Below are 24612 nucleotides of genomic sequence, written 5' to 3'. Positions count from 1 at the left end.
GGCACCAGCCTCTGAGCCATGTGTTAACCAGGTGTGCTTTCCTGTTCCTTTCAGCGTACCTCTCTGCCACTGAAGGGATTGCAGAAAACACTACCTATGCTCCCGATCCCTCAACCAGTCTCCCCAGCGCTCTGAGGTCCCTCTTGATCACTTTTAGGCTTCTTTGCGCAACCTGCAAAACCAACAGTGGGTAGTAATCTGTGGGCCGTACCAGACCAGGGAGTTTCCTAGTGACCTCTCTCACCTGGGCCCCAGGGAGGCAGCAGACTTCCCTGTGGGTTGGGTCTGGTCGGCATATTGGGCCCTCTGTTCCCCTCAGGAGGGAATCGCCTATGACAATTACCCTCCTTTTTGTCTTAGTAGAGGTGGTTGTGATGCGTGGGGCAGACTGACGTCTTGCCCTAGGCAACCCCCTGGAAGGACTTTCATCCATATCCTCATTATCCTGGCCCTCAAGTTCCAGAGCCCCGTATCTGTTGTGTAGGGGCAGCTGGGAAGGTGAGGGAGGCCAGGAGAGGATTTGCTTGCTGCCCTGAGCAGGGACCTGTTTCTATTCCCCTTTGTCTCTTAGGTCCCCTCCTTCTGCCCAGTGGCAAGAGGGTAAGGGATCCTCTGCTTCTCGTGGAGCCTCCATCAGCTGCCTTTCCCTCAGGGACGGTAGGGCATGGCTCCACCAGTCTACCTTCCCCTCACACTCCCTGATACCCTTTAGCCTCTCCACTTCCTCCTTCAGCTCTGCCACCAGGCTGAGCAGATCGTTCACCTGGTCGCACCGCACACAGGTGTTGTCTCTCCCGGCCTCTGGCACGAGCGACAGGCTCAGGCACTCCTGGCAGCTGGAGCCCTGGACAGCCGTGTGCTTGAACGGGAGCTCCGTCTGGGTTGCCACATTCCTTCTGGCGATGGCTTTCAGCTGAGTGGAGACCATAGCTGGGCCTCTTCTGGGAGGGCTGCAATGTACCTTGAAGCTGGAGGCCTGAACTCTCTCCTAGACACCTCAAATCATTAGTCAACCAAATAGCTATGCCTTTTCATAATTATTTTTCTCATCACCAGTCAAAAGGAGAATTTCTGTAAACTCCTATGCCTTTGCACAGTTGTTGGCTGCTGTGATTATTGGTATGCATATTCAAAGGTCTACCATTTTCTCCTTTGGGCCTTTTGCCCTCTTTGGCAAAGATACTTGTAAAGCCTAAAGTTTTATTCTCTCCTCCAGCTGCTAAGTGAGACAGTTCCTTCTGTACTGCAAAGTACAAATGTTATGTATTGAATCTATTGACATGTAAAAAATTATCAAGCATACAAATTAAAAAAAGTTTTGGTTCCTGCTGAATCAAACCAAAATATAGGCAAGCAGTCATGCTGGCCCAGACGCCCTCAAATTCAAGTCCTCACTCTTTCCTATTTTATCCAAGCCTGGGAATTAAGTATCTATCCAATCTGGTGTTTATCCTAGACACCAGCCACAGAACATCTTTCTGTTCACCCAGTGGATCTTGCAGAGGATTTTCAGCAAAAAGTGGCCTGTTTCCATCGGATGAAGAGTTGATGATGTCATGACCTAGCTCAATCTTATAATTATAGCTTCTCCTAGGAGTTAGGACACATAGGTCTGAACCTTCTCAGGCTTGAAGGGCAATTGTTCAAAAGGCAGAAATCCTCCCATTTCTTGGCAAATGGTTCAATCACTGCCAAGTTAATTAAAAAGGAACACCATACCTACCTCTTGTATATTAAAAAAAAATAAATGGTAGTCATGGCTGCATTTTACAAAAAGCCTGTGGGAATGTGCTACGAGTTTAATAAAAAGTCTTATCAGATCAAGCCCTTTGGAGGACTACTGGCGGAAGAATGAATCTTTTCCAGCCCCCATCTTGTCTCCTGTGAAGTCTCAGTCCTGCTGAGCACAGGCAGCCATGCAGTTGTGCAAAAGAAGAATTGTCAGGCAGCACAGAAGCCATGGCGGCTCACAACGCCCCCATGCTAGGTAGCGGAGCAGGACTTTCAGGATCTAAATGCCTTCTCAGTCTCACTCTACTCAGCAAACAAGTATGCTGCACTGCAATAGTCTTCCTTGGCAATGAGTCAGGAGTACTTTTATGGATATAGCTTCAAGTGTCGCTCCTAGCAGTCAGAAGCATGAATAGAATTTTAAATGTTAATACATATAATTAGAATGTTTTCAGGAGTCAATATTTTCTTTGTTTTAACAGAACTTTACTGACATAAATCTCAAGACAGAGGACTACATTCCATGTGGAGTCACAGCAACAAAATCCTGGAAAACACCATTGCTTTTTAGACATTACTTAAGTTTAGAGAAGGATTTTATTTTCTGTTTTGTAGTAGGTTGCTGATAAATAGTGTCAGCCTTTGCTGTAGTGTAATTACATTTGATGCTAAAAAGTAACATACAGATTAAAATCAGCTGTCTGAAAATGAGCATCTTCTGATTTAAGAAAGTGAGAATAGTGAAATACATAACTAGTTTAGATTACTATAATTCAATAATGGGAATTTATTATATTACTGACAATTTATGGATTTATATTTTTAACATAGATAACTGAGCTCAACTTTACCTTGAAATCTGGCAATATAAAATGAAACAAGTCATTGTTTTAACTGTGTGTCTGCCAGCTTGGAAGTGAAAGAAGACGGCTTCTCTAAATTTGGAACAAAGCAGTGTTTAGTTGCCATTTGTTGCAGTTTTGTCCATTTTTAAGTTGGTGCTGCCTATAGAGGTAAGTAGAATGTCTTTGGCTTAATTTGTAACAGAATCTTTTTTAAAGGCAGTTCTTGGGCTCTTCAATGGAATCCATTTCTTTTCCCCTTACCTGCTTTGCAAGAAAGTGCTAGGAATAGTTATCCATTCTTCCAGGCTTTCAGATTGCAGAGAAAAAAAGTATATACAGCTCCAATGAGAGCACCAGAATAATCTCTGGAACCAGTCTGCATTAACTGTGTAGAAGTCACAAAACCTCTAAGGACATCAGAAAAACTCCCCTGGTAGGCCTTAGTGTTCAGAAGTCTTTCATGCAGTCAGATGCTCTACATGCATGAGGTTCAGCCTGGCTAAAAATCACCATCGCTTTTATATGAGAAGTTTTTTCAACATTTCCCGGGTGCACACAAATATGTTATGGTTATATGCAGTCTAATGTTTTTCTGCTGCTAAAAGACAATGAGTGAATGAGTCTTGGTGACCAGAGGCAGAGAGAAGAGTGGAAAGTTTTGTACTGCTTTCCATATGCTGCTATGAGCCATTACATGTGTCAGTATTTCCACTGCAAAAAATGACTCAGCCAAAGGAGATAACTGCAAAGCATAACATCAAAATCAAATTGAAAGGTGAACATAATTTGTTTCTGGATATGGACATAATTGCTATGTTCTGCTTTACTGGGAAACTCTTCGAACCAAAGCATCCAGACTATATATTGAGATGTATTTACAAACTTGAGTGAGTTTTGATGTTCACAGATCTTTGACTAAGTTCAGGAAAGTTTGCCCATGTGTTTACTGGACTCTATAAAAATTAGGAAAGAGCCCTTACAGGGTAACTGTATAGTATGGAGTCAACCCTCCCCACTCACGGGCAATGGACACACGGGCTTTCACTCTGAGATTAAATCCAATGCCAGAAACAAGCTCCTGTAGCTCTGCTGGTAGGCACAATCAGAATGGGAGATTATTTTCCAAGCACAAATGAGCTTGGGACTACTGTCAGTCTCCTTACAATCCTTCCACGTTAGTTCTGGTAAAGGTATTCCCATAGCTGAGATCCTAGGTCCATTGCCCAGTTCAGATCTTCTCAGCTGAGCCAAGCTCAGAGCTAAGACCTTTAGTTGGCTTAGTAGGCTGCACACTGACCCAGCAGAGAAGCTTTGAGTGCTGCGTCCAAGAAGGCTCTGCCTGAAAGCACCACAACTCATTCAAACCTGAATTAAAGGTCTTCCTCCTTCCAGGAAGATGGTTTTATATGCATGGACCTACCTCCACATAATGTTAGGTTTTAGCAATGTGCCAACTCCTTCTGTTGGGTCTTGTCACCCCACCACAATTAATGAATAATAACAAAGTTATAAGGTGCTGAACAAGCTGGTTTGCCTACTAGCTTCAGGCGTGCTGCACAGACTAGCCCAGCCCTTGGCTGCCTGGTCCCCTTGAGCTTCCACCTGTGCCTCCTCCCTATTTCCTCTCACCAGAGCTGGACTAAGCTCTCTGCACAGTCTTTTCACTACAGTTTGCTCCTTTACCCTGTCCCAGCCTCAAGTGGCAGCAATCTTCCTTCTCCACAGTAAGCCATCAGAGCAGAGCTGGTGAACAAGCAGGGTCATATGGGGAATGTATGGGCGGGTGAGGAGGACAGCTACGCTGATGCAGCAAGTCCCGTGCTTCAGGCCACTGATGGAGATGGACGGAGTCCTGCTGTCATCCTGCTCCACCATGGGGTGAAGTTCCTGTCAGGAAGTTCCTACGCCATCCAAATCAGATAGCGGGGTGGCTGGGACTGAAAAAGGGGAGAGGTTCCTGTTCCCAGTCATGCATCTGAAACTGTACAGATTCCTTGGCCAAAAGGTCTAACAACACTGAAATACTAACCAGTGTTGTGATAATACCACTTTCAGCACAGTCAATGATGCTGACAGTATCCCTCTTCACTAATACAGGACTTCCTTGAAGGCTCAACAATCTTTGAGCCAGAAGGATCCATTAATCATTTAGTCTAACCCCTGGAACTAGAACTTCACCTAATGTATTCCATATCAGCTCTGAACTTTGGCTGAATCTGATTCAAGTATTTCAGAAACACATCCAGCCAGGTTTCTTAAACTTCTAGCAATGGGAAGACACCACATCTACCTTGAATTGCTCCAGAAGATAGGCAATTTTCACCATTTAAAATATCTGCACCTTGTTTAAACTCTTGGTTTGCTAGCAAAGATCCCAGTCTTGAGTCTTCTGTTGTTGTACTAAAGAGCTGTTGGTTTTTTGAAGCTTTTCCTACATGTAGGTATCTGTAGGCAATGAGGAAATCACATCTGCAACATGAATAATTTAATGTAATTGTGTTTAGATTTCTACCTGTTTTCTAGACTACAGCTTACTCTTTTAAAACCTTTTCAATTTTTCAGCAGAATTCTCAAAATTAGGACCCCAGAGCTGAAGTGTTCCAGTGATGGCCTTGCTAGTGGTTACACAGATGTCCTGGCCTATCCTCCTACCTGTGTCTTTGCTTATATTTCCACAGGTCACATTAGCTCTTCGGCTAACTTTCTCAATGGAAGTTCCTATCCTGCTAGTTCTGCACCTTTCTCTTAAGATCTTTTTGATGCCACAACATTACAATGTCCTATCTCAAAAGTGGGACCCACATTCTTTGTTTCAAAATCCACAGTCTTAAACTCAGTTGTCTTCAAAGGCCCACAACTCAGATCAACCCACTTTACAAAATAATCCAGCTCACTCTGTATGACTAGCCTGTCCCTGTCCTTATTTACTTATCCAGTAGCTTGAGGTCATCTGCAAATTTTGCAAGCAATGATTTTCTACTTTCTCCCAGTTGATTGATATAGTTATTGAGTAAGAATGCCTTTAATTTACTCACAATGTATATGTAGTCTCCTGTGAGATAAAGGTGCTGGATCTTATTCAAAGGAGAAACATAGAAATAACTCTGCTGGTGTTTTCTCTCTCCTCATTAAGAATGTCTTTTCCAGTTACTCTTGCCAGACATCTTATCTCGAGTCCAAATTGCAATAGAACTCATCTGCAAAATTTGGTAGTTTGGGAACAGTCTCTGAAATAAAATGGATTAACATTGTCATTCACCTTGCAGGCTAGTCAGGGTATTTTCCTATCACTGCTGAGATTTCATTTGATAAGACAAAGCACATTTACAGACATGATTTGCAGGAAGAGAAACTGACATCTACCTAGCATCCAAACCAGCATCATGATGTTCAGTGCACAAGAGAGAGGACCGACACAGGAGAAAGCATACCCTTTTGCTTTTACTCCACACAAATCGTCCCATTCAGTCACTTCTGACAACAGAACCCTTTAAATTCCCAGTCCCTCCACCCCGCCCCGCATAACCACTCTACAGCAGTCCCTCATTCAGAAATAGCTTTTTATCTTCACAACCTATAATCTTCTTCCTCTTTGTTTAAAGGAGGAAATGCTAGTTTCAAAGAAGCAGCTCAATTCCATTGTCTTTAAAAACAGTGGAAACGTTCCAGATAGTACAATGGATACAGGATGAGATTCCTGAGATCCTTTATTCTTTATTGTATTTTTCCAAACGTGTGTTTGTAAAGTGTGTACTTAATTTCAAAGCTGATTGTTCAAGCAGGACAATTTTGATGTCTTTGGTCCCAGGCAGAGATCCCGATGAGGCTTTCACAAGTCTAAAGCAGGAAAAGTATACAGGCAAATTCAAAGTCAGTGAATCTGTCTTTCTCATTTTTACTGTTGTATTCAGGTAGTACACAGGGAGCTTGAAAATAAGTTGACTAGATCAAATAGTTCAGCTCTAGAAGCAACAAGTGATTGCCACCTTTCACTCCCAAACACACAACTCACCATGCTGCCCATTGAAGGGCAGCCCAAAAGTGATCAGCTCAAGAGTAATGAGCTGTTGAAAAAATGCTCTTTCAGTCTACCACCCTGAACAGTTGTCCATGAGGCAAGCCACCCTCTGTTGGGTTATCCTGGAAGTGAAACAGGAGCATCTACAACAAACATGGCAATGATGCAGGCATGCTGATGCAGAAACACATGGTTCTTTCCTGAAGGGGGAAAACAGACTCCAAGCTTGCAAAGCAAGCAAGCTGCTTCTCTCATGGGCTTGCAAAAAGAGAAATAGGGGGAACAAAAGAAATGTTCAGTGCCACTGAGGCATAAATCACGAAACCCTTTTTTTTTTGCTAGATGAATACACTCTGTATTGTGTAGCAGACTCACAGTACACTACTATTAAGCATGGAATGAAGTCAACTAGTCCATCAAAAACCAGCATGGTTCTGCATTTTATTCCCCTTCCCTAAGCTGAAAGTATTCAAAACATTTTCTTTCCCCCCTGACCAAGTTTTGCATAAATATTCACAAATGGCCCGAGGAAAGATATGAAAAGTTATTAGAAATGTTTTAAGTAAATAAAATAGTGAAATGATTCCTTGCTATGTGTAGCAGGGAGGTTAGAATGAAGATGGAATGCAGAAATTATTAGAATACTGGAAAATAGAAGGAAATAATTATGATTAAACAGTGAAAAGGACTCCCAGTAGCACACATTGTAATAAACCCATAGATTGCTAAGAAAACATTCCCTGACCTTAATTTAAGGCATCTACCATTTTGTGGGTGCAAAATTTGGAATCTCTGCAGCAAAACGTTAAGGGGACAGAGTTCAATCTCTTTCTAGTTGAATGAGGTGTCAAACTACCACATGTTCTTGTAATAAGCTGCTGGGAAAGCAGAAAACACATTGCAAGCTTTCTCTTTTCCAAGAGAAAGAATGGTTCATTCATGGTTGGTAGCTCTCTATTTTGAAATCCTATATTTAAAGTAAATCATTAATATACATTTTCTTTGTCTTGTATTTCTGCCTTCCTGGCATTTATTACAGATTTGTATTTGGAGTGAAAAGGGGGCTTGCATATTTTTATGACTGTTTTGTCATTTTACACAGTGTTGTCTCTCTGATACATGATAGCTTCAGTCTTCAGTAGTCTTATATTGCTATCACACCTCCATCCAGACAGTGCTAGAAAATTGACATGTTGTGTGTGAGAAAAAGGGTTAAATCTACCCATCACCCTACAGAGCAGGAGATAAAATACATCATTTGGAGTACAGTCCAGTTGCTAGGACCACTAGCTGTTCTAAAGGTAAAGCATATAGCTTCACCCTTGGCACACATCCCTCCATTTCTTCCAGAAGTGATTTTTTTTACAAATCAGAGTGGGAAAGGTGGGAACCCCATTTGTACATCAACCATAGGATTCAGCCAGCCAACCTCATCTTCCTTGCTTAACTCTGAGAAATCACCAGTAATTAAGAGTACACTGCCTCACTTTTGCACAGAGATACGGGAGTAGCTATTTATGATCTCCCTGCGAAATAGCTCGGTTTCCAGCATGAGCTCCTTTCTCAAAGGTGGTGTAGTAATTGCAAGTGTCAAAGGTTTGAGCTGACACAGAAAAAAAATTCATTAAGTAATTTTTCCATTTATTAATCTGTCATAGATAAGAACAGCAGTAACCCATTTGCTGCATACTATAAAGATGAGACATTCTTCTCTCAACTACTTTACTACAAAAAGCTTGAAAGCAAGGTAAAGAAAGAAATGCATACTAACAGAGAATTGCTTTAATCAGAGATTGTAAAACAAAACAAAATGCCAGATAAACCAGGTCTTGTTCATCTATAAGAACCCTGGTTATGCCATTAGCTTTTCCTCAGTACAATTTGTTCAGGGTAATGGGGAGTTCCATGTAAAAAATAAATGTTTCGGTCTGGCCCTATAAACACAAGGTAGCAGAGCTGTCTACAGCTTCAGGACAAGATGGATGAGATCCTCTCCTTGAAATTTGCTCTCTGAAAGTAGAAAAATAACCGACAGGTGGCATACTAAAAAGAGTACAGTCTTAAAAAAACATAATTCTCTAGGATGATTTTCCCTAGTGCAAACTGATAGTCACTCCCCAGTGTAATTTGCATCATCCAAGCCAAAAGAATCACCAAGTAAACCAGCAACTGCGATGAACATAACCTCCACAGCACAGATGTGCTGCCTCATAATAACACACCACTAAGGCAGCTCTTTGTGAGCAAATTTCAATCCTCTGGCTTCCATGCTAGGGCAGGAAACAGTGGCTCTTCCTAAGGAACTGAGGCAGATCATCGTATGTGCAGGTATAGACTGCAGGGTAGAAAAGAGAGATGATGGCACTGATTTGAGTGTTTAAGCACAGACTATCACTCTACTCTTACTGAAAGGTGGAAATCCCTGAAGAAGTCACTGATTGCTCTAGGGGCACTGTGAGAGCTCTGGATATCACATTGTCTCACAAGTTCCCTGTGTGACATCCTTTGATTCGGTAAATTTCATTATACAAATAACAAGGTGCAGGAAGTGTTCAGTCTCAGTTAAACTCACGTTTAGGCAGAAAAGAGGGTGATGACTCCAGCTCTTGCCTTAGTCAAGCAGATAACAAAGTGGTCACTACTGTGATTGACTTATCAAACCTTCCCAGAGAGAAGTGCTTTTTAAACTGCGATCCTTCCCTCATAGCATATAGATGATAGGTGGTCCTCTGCCTGTTACTTCCTCATTGTCTGAGGTGTTCTATATAATTGCTTCAGATTGACTTACATACAGGCAATGGATTACAGCTCTGTAGCCACTCCCCCCCTTCTATTTCTGTTTAATGCTTAAGCATTTAATACAGTACTTTTCCAATTAAATTTAAAAAAAAAAAATAGAGAAGGAAAAAAGTTACTGTTGTTCAAACTGTATAGCATATTATTGCATAATATATGTGCTCACAGCAAACTGCAGATTCATTTATAAATGGCACACACAATGGCATCCTTCTGGTAACACAAAACTTCAAGATATCACTCACAATGGAGTCATGGCTCGTAGACATAAGAGAAATGCTTAAATGCCTTCTTTTGTGCTCAGAAACCTGCTACAGTCATGGTGCTCAGTGCACCAGCAATGTCATACAGTTTGCAGCCAAACAGGAGTGCTGCAGAGCGCCTGAAACAGCAGCTGTACTCTCTTCTTACTCTGGGTAACAGAAGGAGAGTCTTCCAAAATAGCATTGCCCTCCAGGCTGTTGTATGCGGAGGTTAATCCAAAATGCACAAACTTAGGGCCATTGCATCCTTTAATTTGGCCATGTTGGTCACTCACTTGAATAGTCCATGGGCATATTGCCCAAAATCTGTTGTGAATCAAACCCATATGTGGTTTGATTCACAAAAAAATTCCATATGAGAATTTTGTGTAGGGGAGGAATAAGTGAGAAGTGCAAGATTTGACCCTTTATGGAGTAATGGAGAGTAATGGAGATGAGTCAGCATGTAAGGAACTGATACAACTCCGCATTCAAGGTCACCATAATGAAATTACAGCGTACAGCTGAAAAGTAATCAGAAGGCCACTCCAACGTTCATTTGGCACAAGACACTCTCTTATCAAAATAATCAAACTTTGAGAGCCCTAAATGGACTTCTCACATTTCTGTGTAGCTCCAGTTTAATCCTCTAAATTGCTCATGCTTGCCCCACAATGATGAATGTAATCAATCAAAGTAAGCTTATTCTCTAATGTAATTTACCACAAGCCAAGTTCTATAACAACTCCCGTGCTAGAAGAGTCTCCAAGTACACAGAGTATCTTCTGAGCCTGCATGCGACTTTGAGCTACTGTCTTGACGTTAAAAAGGGAAAAAGGAAATTCATACTGACTTGTAAATTAATGGCACAGAATGCTAATGCCTGTCTACCTATGGAAGCCTTTTAATAGACAATATTAATACATATGTAGGTGTATAGAGGCAGAAAACACACGGGTGGCTGGGAATTTTTTTACAAAGAGGCAATTCAGTACTAAGTAACTTCAACCTCCTAAAATTCCTTATTTCTCATGGTGTAAACATAGGAATTGCCATACCACAGGTAACTATTGGCCTATTTAGCACACAGTTTTTAGATTCAGGCTAAGCTATTTAGATGTACTTTCCTACCACCTGCTGATATGCTGTATGCTATTCAAGGCACTGTCCGCAGCAGAAGACTACACTTACAGCAGTTGAACACATTGCTTACGCTTCACATCCAGTCTAAACAAGTCACAGTGAGTTTTCAAGTTATCAGAGGACAGCATTATTGACCTTGTGATCCACTTTCATAAGACCCTGACATGATAAAAATGTATTGCTCCCTAGAGCAGGGGTCTAAGAAACTGTTCTGGCTTTCTACCCTGCTCCTCAGTACCACCAACATATGTATGGAACATCAATATCTGTATCTAAGTTCCTCTCCTTCTGCAGTCAGTGGAAAGAAACAGAAGCTCAGGGTACATCTCATCTTAGAAATATCACCTCAGGCTTTTCTCGGTGAGCAGTGCCCAGGAGGAGCTTGGCCTAGCTGACTTCCACAGGTCCCTTCCAACCCAAATTTTTCTGTGATTCCATCTAAAACCAAAGTGACTATTTCTCACCACCGAGCATTTTGCTCCAGAGATACATAGTGAACTATTGCAGCTCCACAGTCAGCACTAATGAATGATGTGATGTCCTGATAAGAAAACAAAATAAAACCTTTTTTTTTTTCCTGCTAGTAGGAAACAATATATCATAAGGCATTAAGTCTCTCACAGCAGTCAAGTTGGATTGCTCCATCTATTGTGGGACATCACACACAAAACCAAGAGTTCTGCAGGAAGCTTTAAATATTGTGGCAACACTCTTCTAGACTGGACATTTAATAGGGAGTCAGGGGAAAGACAAGAATATTGAAGTTACACGCACATGCTGGTTATTTTGCTAAGCATCCCATATGAGACTTTCTTTGGAAGTGATCTTTTTTCCTGCATAGGAGTTGTAATAATTAAGCCTGCCGATTTGGACTAGAACTGCGTAAGGTAAACATTTGCCTGATGTAATCTTCCGATATCTAAGAGACACAATTTATTTCACCTGAACCGTACCTGTGTAAGTCTAAGTGAGTCATCTTCAGCTCCTTATGCTTTAAGTAACGAGAAACAGGCACTTGGAAATGGTGGCTTATCACACATACTTCAGTTACTTGCCTTGTATGAAAAGGACTGCTCTCTGAAGATGTTTGTTTCTTTCCATTCACAGTAGTCAGAGCTTCCTCAGGTAATGAAGAGATAAAGAAAAAGCTATGCATCTAAAATTAATAGGAAGGAACCTCAGCTGATGAGCCTGAAGGTGTCCTGCACACATTAACTGACCTAGTAGATGCAGTAACTATAAAAGTAAGTGCCTTCATAGTGAAGGCTATTACAAAAAAGACAATTTCCCTCTGCAAGTGAATATGAATTTAGTAATGTTTGACTTCTGTTTTAGGCAGTAGTTCTGCATCCAGATATGAAAAGAATAAGATTACTCTTATTTTAAAAAACCATAATTTTTGCTAGAAACTAGGTTATCTGTGTGTTTATGCCTCAACTTAGCATTGCTTACCAAGTTGTTCCCCAGAACTTTTTTACATAAAGAAAAGGATTTTTTTCTGCAGCAATGCTGCTTTGACTTTCCATTTATTCCAGCAAAATGACACTTCCTTTTCACTGATGTCTGTTTGTAAGGATGGCAACAAAACAAACAAACCAACATTTTGGTTTTGTACTTGAGTCACAAATGTATATTATGTCTCAAATACGAATGCATTTTACCCCTGTGACTTTCTTGGCTGGAGAAGAGAAGTCTTGGGTGGAACCTAACAGCAACCTTCTAATAGCTAAGAAGACAGAGCCAGGCTCTTTAAGGAGGTGCATGGTGGGAGAACAATAGACAGTAGTCACAAATAGAAACAGGGAAGGATCCAACTGAATTTCAGGAAAAAAAATGTTTCATTATGAGTAAAACTAGCATTGGGACAGGGTGCCCAGCGAGACCATGGAGTTTCCAGCTTTGGCTTCTTCTGAGATCCAACCTTAGACAAAGTTCTGACCAACCCTATCTGAATTTAGTGTTGATCATGTTTTGAGCAGGAGGTTGACCTGGAGACTTCCTGAGATCTCCTCCAACCAGAATGACTCTATGACTCTACAGTCGCACACCTTACATCACATTTCAAAAAATATCCTTGTTTATATGAGACCCTGACCAACTACAGTGACATTTCTAGCTTTTGGTCTCCACAGAATACAATATATGAATGCCCTTATGACAAATGTCTTGAAATTCCCACACAGGTAGGGGTGTTTTCTGGCTGACCAATAGCTGGAAACCATGTATTCCCTTTCTCTGTTAGTAGAATTGCTCTTACGAAGGAACCAAAATAAGTCACAAGAATTTATTATTATATTTATGAATGTGTTATGTCTTTTTTCTGCTAAAAAGAAAACTATTGCTTCCACAATGAAATTACTCTTCCTTGAAAGGGAAAATCCCATATAAAATAAAGCCTGCTCTGGAACCCAGTTAACTTGATGATAAAAATACCTTCACTCCATGAGTAAATGCCTAAAGGAGAGCAGCAGACTTTCTGCTGCTTTTATTGATTCTGGGCTTTGCTGTGCACTGTCTAGCTTGCACACTGAGACAGCTTTTCACTTTATCTTTTCCCTATGCTGATCTAGTGGAAGCCATTGTACAAATTAGAACTGAGCTCCTTAAGATTAAGATTCGTAGTTATGGGCTTTGTCAGTGTCTTTAAGTAATTTAATAAAGCAGTGTATCTGTTGGATTGAATGGATATTGTTCAGATAAGGAAAGTTCAGCTTTTGAAGAGTCACCAGACTAATTTCTCCAGCAAAGACTACATGTTACACAGAAAAAAAGAATGTAAAATTCATAAATGTTTCAGGAAGTCAAAATTAGAGAAGAGATGTGAGATGGTGTTAATGTGAGGGGAGTTTATTTGTATTCCATTTCTTTAAAAAGGAATCAGTCCTGGTATTTGAAAGATATATTTCCTTTTTTTATTTCTTCTTTTTTTTTTTTTTTTTTTTTGATCTATCTCTCCCAGTTACCTGAAAGCACACAGTATTTTCTTTGTATTGCTTTACTGGCAGCACAGCAGAAAGGAGGATAGATGGAGCAGCTGCACTAGCACTCAGCATAGCTCACGGAAAGCTTTGCTACACCAAGACTGGCCCAAGGACAGAGTCAGACCTTGGAGGCCCAGCATTCCAATAGTAGGATTTTGACCTTTCCCACCTTCCACCCTTTTGGTAAAGTACAATGCAGAAAATTTTGTCAAAGGTCTATGGAAGATGCCTGCTCACATGCACAGATGCCTCCTGGTTAACCAAGATTCTGGTTTCATTATGTTAACTCCATTGGTTCAGAAAACTAAACACTTACTTTAAAAAATGTCTGTATTAACACAGTTATTATGGGCCCTGCAAAGAAAGCAATTAAGTCAAAATAAGGGTTGGAAACGAAACTAAGCATAGCTTGTGGGCAAAGGCATCATAAATGCATTAGTAATCATTTAAACCACTCATGGCACAATCCTTTCAGTGTGTTCAGATGACTGCTGCATTTAAAGCAATCAAAAGTTTTGACTGATTAGGCTGCTTATCCACAGTTATCTGAAGTGTTTCGTAGATTCATGAAGGGGAAAAACAAATGGCACTGTGTTAGACAACTGACTCCTTGTATTTTTGCTGCCAGGTGATGAAGTTTCCGAGTATTTTATACTTATATTTTGCTTTACACGCCCTTCTTAACAACCATTCCCGTGCCTCTCCATCCAGGGAGCCAGGAAAGCTCGTGGCTCAGAGTCTGGGAATTATTGGTCTTTTACCTTGGTGCCTCCTATTTTCTTCTTCATAAATCAGAAACAATAATGCCACATTTTTTCTGAGACATTTTTGAATAATTCTACAGGCCACTCATTCTATCCTGGTCCCACTGAAGGCAATGGCAAAGTGCCCGTTTATTTCAGAGAGGGCAGATTACTGACATAAACAACAGACCAGGCCCTGCTGTTAAGCCAGCATTTAACAATTATTACTATTTTAAACTTTCTTGGTATTTACTCCAAGCACAAAACCTCTTGTCATATTGGTCCTATTTCAGCAGCGGATAAGCACAGGCCTAACATTGGCAGAGTCTATTATTTCAGATGGGTCTGTTCACAAGCTGTAGGTGAGTGTCTGTTGGTTCAGCATATCCATCACTCAACTATTCTAGAGTAGCTGTAATGGGCAGCAGCCAGTGTTTTCTTGAACTGACATTTTAAAGTTGCATGCATTCAGTTGTTGCTTACTATAAACCCTAAGAAAACAGCTTTTCTAGAAAGTTATGCCAAATATTTAATATCTTTGTAGGCTATGATGTAGTTCCAGCACCAGTGCACAGCAAAACTCTCAGCAATGAAAAGGATCTTGCATAATCACTGAATAGGTATTATTATATTCTTTTATATCCACTGAGGTTCCATAAAGTTCTGCGTCATGTCACACAACTTTGTTTTAGACAAACAAAAGTTCACTGTTCTGATTTTAACAATGTATGGTGTTTAGTGACTTACCGTAAATGAAGATGAGTTTGCCTCTGTCAGGCTAGAACAAATATAAAGAATGACATTGCTCAGCATTTATCGCCATAAGAAATTTTATACTTGATAGAAACTATTTTGGTAATGATTCATTGTGCTAATGTAATTATTAGTTATTCCCTCTTCCTTTTACAGGGAGGAAATATCAGCTTTCTGGCAATCAGCAGAGAAATAATAAATTGTGGCAGTAATTCTAACAGGAAGAACACACTTAAAGTCTTGGCCAGCATTTCTAAGCCCGGATATCTACAACTGGACAGATAAAGTCATATCAGACACCTCTGCAGAGGTACAAGAAGAACCTGCACTTCCTCTTTACTCCATTAGCTTTTGGTAACATATCAGCACGCTTGAAAATTAGGCCTTTTGTGTGCAAGTATCATTTCAGGACAGATATAAATGGCCGATTTTAGGAACATAGTCATAGCAAGCATTGTCAAGTTTTTATTCTCCTCTCGCTAGAAGACAAGCTCCCGTCTGGACAATCCCAAGGTTTCTGCAGCAGCTATAGGCTGCAGGTCTTCAGAGTCTTGGATGACATGTTGGTTGTTCATGCTTGGGAGATGGGCTAGATATGCTACAATTCTTCAAACTGGAACATGAATCTCTGGGAGGAGGGGGTGAGGTGGGCCAAAAAACCATGAAAAGCATGGAAAAATGAATAGCAAACAATTATTTCCTATTGCTTGCAACAAAAGAACTACAAAGTGCTCATTAAATGTTCAGATAGAAGCTATCAAACCAAGAGATTGGTTACCTTTTGGCATAAGTACGTTAAGTGTATTTTGAACGCCATAGAAGCTTAAAGTGGGATCAAAAATGGTTGAAAAAATTCCAGGAAGATTAATCCAGGGAGATTTTAAATATAAACAACCTTCAGGACAAGAAGTCCCACTACTACCTATGCTCAGAATCTGGAAGAGCATACTACAAGAAAGCTTGCTGTTTCTCATCACATTTTCCTAAGTATTAGCAACTGAATATGATGGTGGAGAATGAATAATGGATATTTAGACTGACCTAATTCTTTTACTCAATCTTGAGATCAAGAGAGGAAAAAAAGGAAAAATTACTAAACCTATGAAACTGCCAGTAGTCTCAGCCTCCAATGCTCAGTGACCTTCTCACTGCCCTGAACTTTGTCCTGATTCATATGTGCTATTTTTTCATCTGAAATTTTGCAAAATGTTTCAGAATTAAATGTAATTACTTTAAAAGGATCAATAATGTTGTAAGACATCTCAGAGTGCAGAGTGTGCCTAAAATAAATTCTTAACTTCTTTTTTTGGAGGGAAAGAGGTTTGGAATAGGCTTGTGTGTATGTCCAGAAAATATTAAAGATGTCCCTGAATCAGATTAAGTGCTAGCTCTTTGAGGTCCTAATGTCTTGGCATGCTGCCAGATAGCAATCTTAGTGATTGAGTCATTTTGTACAGGGACACTTTCTTCAGATAATGCCCAAGTGAGTCATGAGATCAAATTCTGTTAAAAAGAGTCATGAGGCCCACAATCTTAATTACATTTATGCTACTAAGCAGAGGAATGCTTAATGGAAGAGGACAAGAATAACTCATTTTGAGACCCTTCCAATGGAACCGGAACAGAAATAGCACTGCCCATGCCTGGACATATGAATTTGTCTCTGTGCAGCCTTCCAGCTATGAGCTCCATAAGCGCTGGAACGGTCACGATACCATTAGTGAGATTAGAAACTTGCAGTGAGGGGCGTGGAAGATGCTAGAAGTGACGGTCTGGCACTTCCCAGAGATTGTAACCTCTGCCTATCTTGCTCTGAGTGAAATTCTCTTAGATAAGTTCACATGACAAGATAAAACAATTTAATGACTACTAAGTCTAGATAAACATAGTCTCAGGCACCACTTCCATTATTCATACAGGCAGAATACACATTTTCCTGTGCTAATCAAAGAGTGGGCATGTTTTCTATGTCAGCTGGATGTAACAGAGATGGGGTTTTACTCACACAAAGTAAGCAAAGAAAGAATTGTATTCCATGCCCTGTTAAAATGCAATTATTTAGAAGAGCTGTCGGATATTTTCATGATTTCTCAAAGACTTTGTCTAAACAGGTTTTCATAGATTCGTATTTTTGAAGGCTAAATAAAAATAACTTTCCTAAGACTTTTGCTAGCTTTTCTACTATGACCCGAACACGAGGTTAATTAACCTGCATATTTTTTAATAATCAAATCTGTATTCTGGGGTTCTTGAGTTTCATATATGACAGACTAATTTAATTCTGCACCCCTTCCCCTTGGTTTTCCTTCATGAGTACCCCAAAGAAACCATACCAAATGCCACCAACACAATATACCCACATGTGGGGGTAAAACCTCAGTAAAATACATCCCTTAGCTGAGATGACACAAACAGAGCAGCAAGTCAGACCACCAGGCACATATGGCAAGAGCTCTGCTCCATCGGCATCAGCAAGCAGCACAGCACAGCACAGCACCAGGGTTGTAGAGAGGGTGCTGAGGAGCCCCTGCCCACACCTTGTGTGTGTCAGGGGGTTGCTTTGAGCTGCTGCAGCTCCAGGACCCAAAAGCCCACAAGCAGCCAGAGCTCACTGTGTGTGCTCCTGGAGCACAGCTGTCGGTGACATGCCGGCAAGACAACTGCAGCATTAGTAGTTCCCTTGGAAAGAAATGACATGAGGGACAAAGGTTCAGTTAGCACTTCCATTAGTCATGAAGCGAATATTTTAATCTCTGAACTCAACTACAATGTTTAACGTAATTTCTTTACTGCTTGTTTCTGCAACTGATTAAAAAATGGTGATCATTAAAATTGGATAAAACATATTTCATTTACTACTTCACACCTTGTCTTGACTGAAAAGGGGGTTTAATGCCTTGACATAACTAAATTGGCTTTAAGTTCCAGACTGCTGAAGCAAGCCTCCTATAACAAAATGATCTGTCTTCAAGTCATTTTTGTCTTGACAGTTGCAGACAATGATTTCACCAAGTCTAGCATAAAAATGCCCTATTTTCTTCCCAAACGAATCCTAATCTTGTAATCCAGGGAAAAAAATGAAGTGTGAAAAGGTAAGACTTCAATCGGTGAATTTAAAAAGGCTTCAACATACAGTGTCAATTTGTTTCAAAGCAATTAAATTGTAAGAAAACACAACAAATAATGAAATACAGATTGTTGTTTTAAGTCATTGATTTAATCTTAAAAATCATCTTTAGAAACTGCTTATTTACCAAAACTTTCTTCAAACCAGATTTAAGTTTTACATACCACTCTGGAAAGTATGCACATACCTGTACTTTATTTTCATTGTGCCTTCTGATATTGAGAAGACAATGGCACTGAGCCACAGGCATCCAGATTCGAGACTGTGAACAAAGAGGGGCAGGAGGAATTACAGTCTTCAACCTGTTTGCTGGCCCATGCACCTAAAAGGTATATCTTGCAAGAGTCTTTCAAGAGGATTTGCCCACCTTGCCAAAGACAGCCTGCCATAGAGCCAAGTATGCAGCCTGTTTCTCTGTCTCGCTCCAGTATCTTAACAGCATCCTTCTGGTCCCGTTTTTGCACAAATACAATTTACTACTTCTGAAAAAACAATGGCACGTAGACGCAAAAATCAAACCAAATCACAGGTTATACTGACATCAACAGAGGTGTCTGCCTTTGTTCCAGCAATGTGTTATAACCTCCTCTTCACTTGTTATCCAAAAGCACTTTTCCTGCAGGCTTATAGAAATGAAAGCAACATAAAAGCCAATAGTAATTCAAACTACTGATGTAAAGACCTCTCTGCATTTATTGATACATGATCACTTCATACTTATTTGTATAGTTAACCATAACCTAACAAGGATAAAAATAAAAAAAAGAATATATTTGTTACCTCATGCATTTAGTTACTGTCATTTGAGAAAATAGTTACTGAAATACTTAAGAATATTTCCACACGATTGTATTTCTCAAATAGCTGGACTAGATCATCAGTTTTATCTTTTCAGATAGCTATTTCAGGGGCACAGAGAGGTCACAGAGCCAGATCAGGAACCCTCTTTTACACAAGAAAATAATAGTAAATAAAATCTAAAAATGATAAGAACAGTACACCAATTCTACCCTCACTTGTGTTATGAACTGTGCTCCTGCCAAAATGGTGAGCTTTGTTGCACTCTTTTACGATGGCCTTTGCAGGACATCAGAGCAGTGACAGAATGCCTGCCACAAACACAGCCACAACGTGGTTACAATCCAGGTAGAGGCGGCAGTCAAAACTTTGGGTGAGCATCCTACAGAAATACAATACTAAAGCTCCAGTGCTATTTTGTTCTTTCCTCCAACACAGTACTCACGGAACAGTAAATCATCCTAATGAATTCATCATATAAATGGTCATTAGTTAATCAAAGTACAACCCAACCCTTATGGCAGTTCATAGGAAAAAAGTAACAAGAATGCAAAGGGCTTAAAGATTAATAACAATAAAAAATTGAATTAAAAGGCTTGTAAGAGAAATATCTCTAAGCAATCTTCATTTTGGTCTGCTCCAGCAAATTCATTTTTTAGAACTAGCTATTAAAATATAAAACAGCCTGTGAAATATTTTCATTGTCCCCTCACAGCCCCTTTCTGAATTTGTGCCAGCAGAGCTATTAGCAGTGATTGAAGGTGAGACAGCCAAGATGAAATTCTCCAGAGAACAAGACGAGAGACACCTTTCTGCCCTCAACCCATCAACTATAATGAATGATAGGCACAGTGCATGACAGGGACTGAAATAGGAGACTGTGACAAAGACAGGCTCAGGAGTGCTTCAGAATAATTCATTCAGTTGCATTTGGCAGTAGCAGGTCATAACATTTTTTTGTGTAGCTACACTGTCAGTGCAAAAAATAAAATACGGAACGGCGTTTGCATGCTGATTCCATTTCAGTCAGAAAGAAAGGAATAGTGAGTTAATCAAATGTTTAAGTTAAATTCTCCCTCCTGCTTCCCACTGCCCGTGAGCACACAGGGCAGTATGAGATGGACGCATGAGGCTGAACAGGGAGCAAGGCCTGATTAACGATGTATTGACTACAGCTGCTTCTTCTCCTCTCTCCCTCATGTGATGGTCCATATTAGAAAAACTAAAGGCTTACTTCTTCGGCTGTGTTTGGAGTCTTTAATTGTCTCCCTGCTGAAAGAAGAGTTGGAAACACGGCATCACCCTTCAAAAGAGTAAAGGGTGCAGGGAGAAACTGAGAGAGAGATTAAGTCCTGACGTGGAAATCAGACTCCTAGAAGCAAAACTGCCATCCCAGCTGCCATCCCACGGCTGTCACCTTGCCTTACAGACAGTGACTCTCCATCTGTGCTTTACCTGCTGAAACCAAAGCCCCCAGGAGCCCAATGCCTCCGTGTCCACACGGGCTCACAGGCACAGCAACTTGTCACAGCGGGGCAGGGCTCCATCAAAGCAGCACGAAGCCCCAGTTTGAATGCAAGAAACCCACATAACGCAGTTGCTAGAGGACTTCTGCAAGGTGCTGCCACGGGGGCTGGCGGGGGCAGACAGTGTCGGCATGCTCAAAAGAAATTAGATCCAGAAATAGACCCTGAAAGCAGGGGTGTGCTCTAACATCCCTAACACAGCCTCTCTGGACAGCCAGGAGCCTGAGGAGAGGGGACTGTGGGAGACCAGATTCCCAGCCCAAGCCCTGGGCCCCATGGCCCCCGTCAAACCTGGCAGGACATTTCCTATGTTCTTTGGGTTCTCATCCCTCTGACTCCAATGGATTTAAGCTAAGAGCAATGCAACAAAAATGCCTATTTCATGATGCTCGGTGTAGATGCTACACAAATTCCCTCCAATTTAACTCCAGCAACCAAAGCATTCCTCTAGGATATGGAAGAAAAAATCATCTATTCAATGGCGGAAATGGGTTCAAACTTTCATTCCTGACTCCTTGCTCATCACTAAAGTAGAAACAATTCCAGAAGACAGACAACTTTACCTGCTCCTTCTTTGGAAACACCAGCACAGAGAAATGAAGCAAGCATCATGCTAGAGTTAAACAGAGCACATGCCCTGCTCTGAAGCTTGTTTAGGCACAATTTGGTATTATAATGAACAGTCTGTATACAAGAGGTATAAAATGCTTTTTGCAGCAGGAGCTGGTACAGCCAGTGGGCTACACGGGGATTTCCTTAAAGATGGAAGATGCGGCTTTGAATTCCCACCAGACAGGAGAGGGGGTTGAACTTCTGAACATCACGTCACAGATAACTGCACTGAACACTGAGCTTACCACTGGGGAGAAGGAAAGACGCTTCCTCCGGTGGCATTATACAACCATGACCCCTTGCTCTACTTAGAATAAAAATGAGCACGGGCACTTACCTTCAGGAGTTTTGTTCAAGGAGTCCCCAGAGGAGAAAGGCACTTTTTTGAGGCAGAGGACAGGCTGGCTCAGCAGGCTGTTTGCGAGTCTCCTCTGTGTGAAGTTGTTCAGGATCCCTATCCTCTGCACGGAGGTCATCTCCATTCAAACCGACTGCTGGTGACCGTTTTAGGAGCTCAGCACATAGCGCTCTCCCAGGACATCATCCGCAGTCCAAGCTGTGACCTCCTGATAGTGACAGCTAACAGCTCATCCTTCCTTCAGCACAGTAACACATTGACTTGGACAAGCTGCAACCTCCTTGCTTTGGCCTAGGTAAAAAGATAAATTATGATGAATTACAACAGGCAATTTGTTAGCTTTTTTAGCATGTTCAATTCTGTCTAAGAATTTGAACTGTATTTCCTACACAGTATGCTACCAAAAAGCACTAATGAATTTGAACTAACAGAGCAAAATCACATGAATATGAAAATATGGCAAATTTGGCTTCACAATGTATGCATACAAAAAGATTTGGATATTTGCCAGGCAAAAATATTTAAAAAAAAATGCAAGTAATAAATATGCTTCAAGAAAACTAATTTCAATGTATTAGATGAAGTTATCCAAGCCTGAAAAAAACCCAGCATGCCAGTGAGATACTTATCTTCAGCTTTCAATATGCTTACATAGGATGACACAGAGACCTTCTAACAAATGCATATTTATCAGTAAATGCCAGTGTTTATCTGCCAACTACAGTTGCCAAATCTCACCACTGGCTTTAGTGGGAGCCACAGTATGAATGTCAGTAGGAGCTGGTACTGAAGTACATCTGTAGAAACAGGATAGCTCTCTTACTTTATTTGTTTCATAAAATCAGCCGAGGAAAACTTTAAAACAGCACAACAAAAACGTCACTGCTGATGGCCAGTTAGCTTGGAAATGCTGTACAGAGACAGCATTTCTACTCTGGCATCGGGATACTATGAGGGGTTTGACACATGCTTTTGATGTGGATGGGGAAAGTTCAGTATGTGCTTTCTCTATACTGAAAGCAATGAATGAGAAAAGATGAGCGGTCACCACACATTATGTGCTGAGTATTTGAACTTTCCAAGGCTCCTGCAAGCCACAAATTCCTCAGATTCACTCATTAGTAAGAAAAAGTATTCCTCAGACTTGTGAGTTACCAGAAATTTGACACTTTAGACAGACTTGAAAAGGGAATTTGAAACCTTCTTATAATTATGCTTCAAACTAAGCATTGTGTAGGATATACAACCCCATATACAAGCAGGTCTGCCTTCTCTAGATTGATTTGAAGTAAATGTAATCCAAAAACTGAATATTGAGAAACTAAATAGCAAAAGCATATGTTTAGTTTGGGATCAATGCATTATTCCTCCCAGGTTGCTCAGGTAATTGTTGAGTCTCTATCTGTGCTCTGTCCAGGAAATTGTGAAGAGCTGCAACAGATAATTAGGATAGTAGAAAATATTCATAGCTGATCTGACAATTTTGCATTCTTACAATGATTGAATAAGACTCAGTTCAGAAATACCTAGGTGTCTGAAATAAAACAAGATTGTCCTACACAGCAGGAAGCATGTCCTCCTACCACTGTACTATCAGTTCCCACAACCGATTCATAGTCATTCATATTAACCATTTTCACAGTAGCCGTGAAAGCTGAAGTCTTGTATCAGCCTGTAAATAAAGAGTAAAGACCTGGCTCCACTGAAGTCAGTAGCAAAATCTGTGTTGCTTTTATAAGGTTTCCCAGTAAAGAAGTAATACAATAATAAGGCACCAAAATAAGACTATTAGTTAACTGGAGTACAATATTCCTACTGGAAAACTGATTAAGTGAGTGCAGTGAGGATGGATTTAAAGCCTGATTTAAAAATAAATGTGGTCATCATTTGGTGACAGCAGGAAGCAGTTTATATTTTTTTTAGCTAATATTTCACACCCATAACAGAAACCCAGTTAGGTCTGAATCATGCTAGTGTTTAAGCATTAGAAATTTGCCTGCACTACATACTGTGAGAAAATGACTGGCTCGGTTTCATTCCCCCGGCTGAGCCAGCATTTGGCATCACATGCAGCTGTGTGTAAGAGACAGTGAACAAACTACTCCAGACTTATAGAAACCTCCAGGGATGCTCTAATTCATAAGAGTCATGGAAACACAATAACATCCTGATTTTCCTCTCTGAGACAGATATTTACTTTCCAAAAGACAGATAGCTATTTCCATTTTACAAGGAATTACTAATCCAGCTCTTCTATGTTAGTGATTCTAACTGAAGAGCAGAGTATATAGGCAACTCGCTGCCTATCTCTTTCAGAAGTGGATAAATTCCTTACTGCTACTTGTCTGGAAGTGAACATAAGGCGCTCCCACAACAAGCTAACTTCCATACAGCCTAAAACACAGCCTGGTTCAGTAGAAAGTAAAACCAGAAAGCACCAGCACTACCCAGTAGGTTAGGCTTTCTCCTGTTTTTAATGAAATTATTAACATATAAAACAATAGAAATAAAATGGCTGCAATCTCATGAAGGAAAAAGAATGTTTAATAGTCCCAGATTATTTCATGCCAGATTATAATTATCACCCAGTAATCAAATAGGGTATATGAAATAACACAATCGCATTTTATGAAGTTGGAATCCAATGCCTTTCAAACTAAGGTTACCTTTGAATCAAAACATAGGTTTTCAGCAAACCAATAAACCTACTAATTTTATGTCATTCTGTTCTCAAACTTCAGTTCAACATAGATGCCCTCAAAACAGGGATGAGGGCTTTACTTGAAAAGGTCATCCTGAACCTGCTTATCAAACTTGTTTGAACCCATGCATAAGCTCAAAAACCAGAAAAGTCCCTGCCTTGGCTGGCAACAAGTGGCACAGGCTTCCTGGGCTCATGGTGACTCCTAATTCATCAATGAAGGTGGGCAGAACATGAA

Source organism: Gavia stellata, chromosome 1, assembly GCF_030936135.1.
Source record: "Gavia stellata isolate bGavSte3 chromosome 1, bGavSte3.hap2, whole genome shotgun sequence".
Taxonomy (NCBI): domain Eukaryota; kingdom Metazoa; phylum Chordata; class Aves; order Gaviiformes; family Gaviidae; genus Gavia; species Gavia stellata.
Note: the sequence above shows the minus strand (reverse complement) of the source record.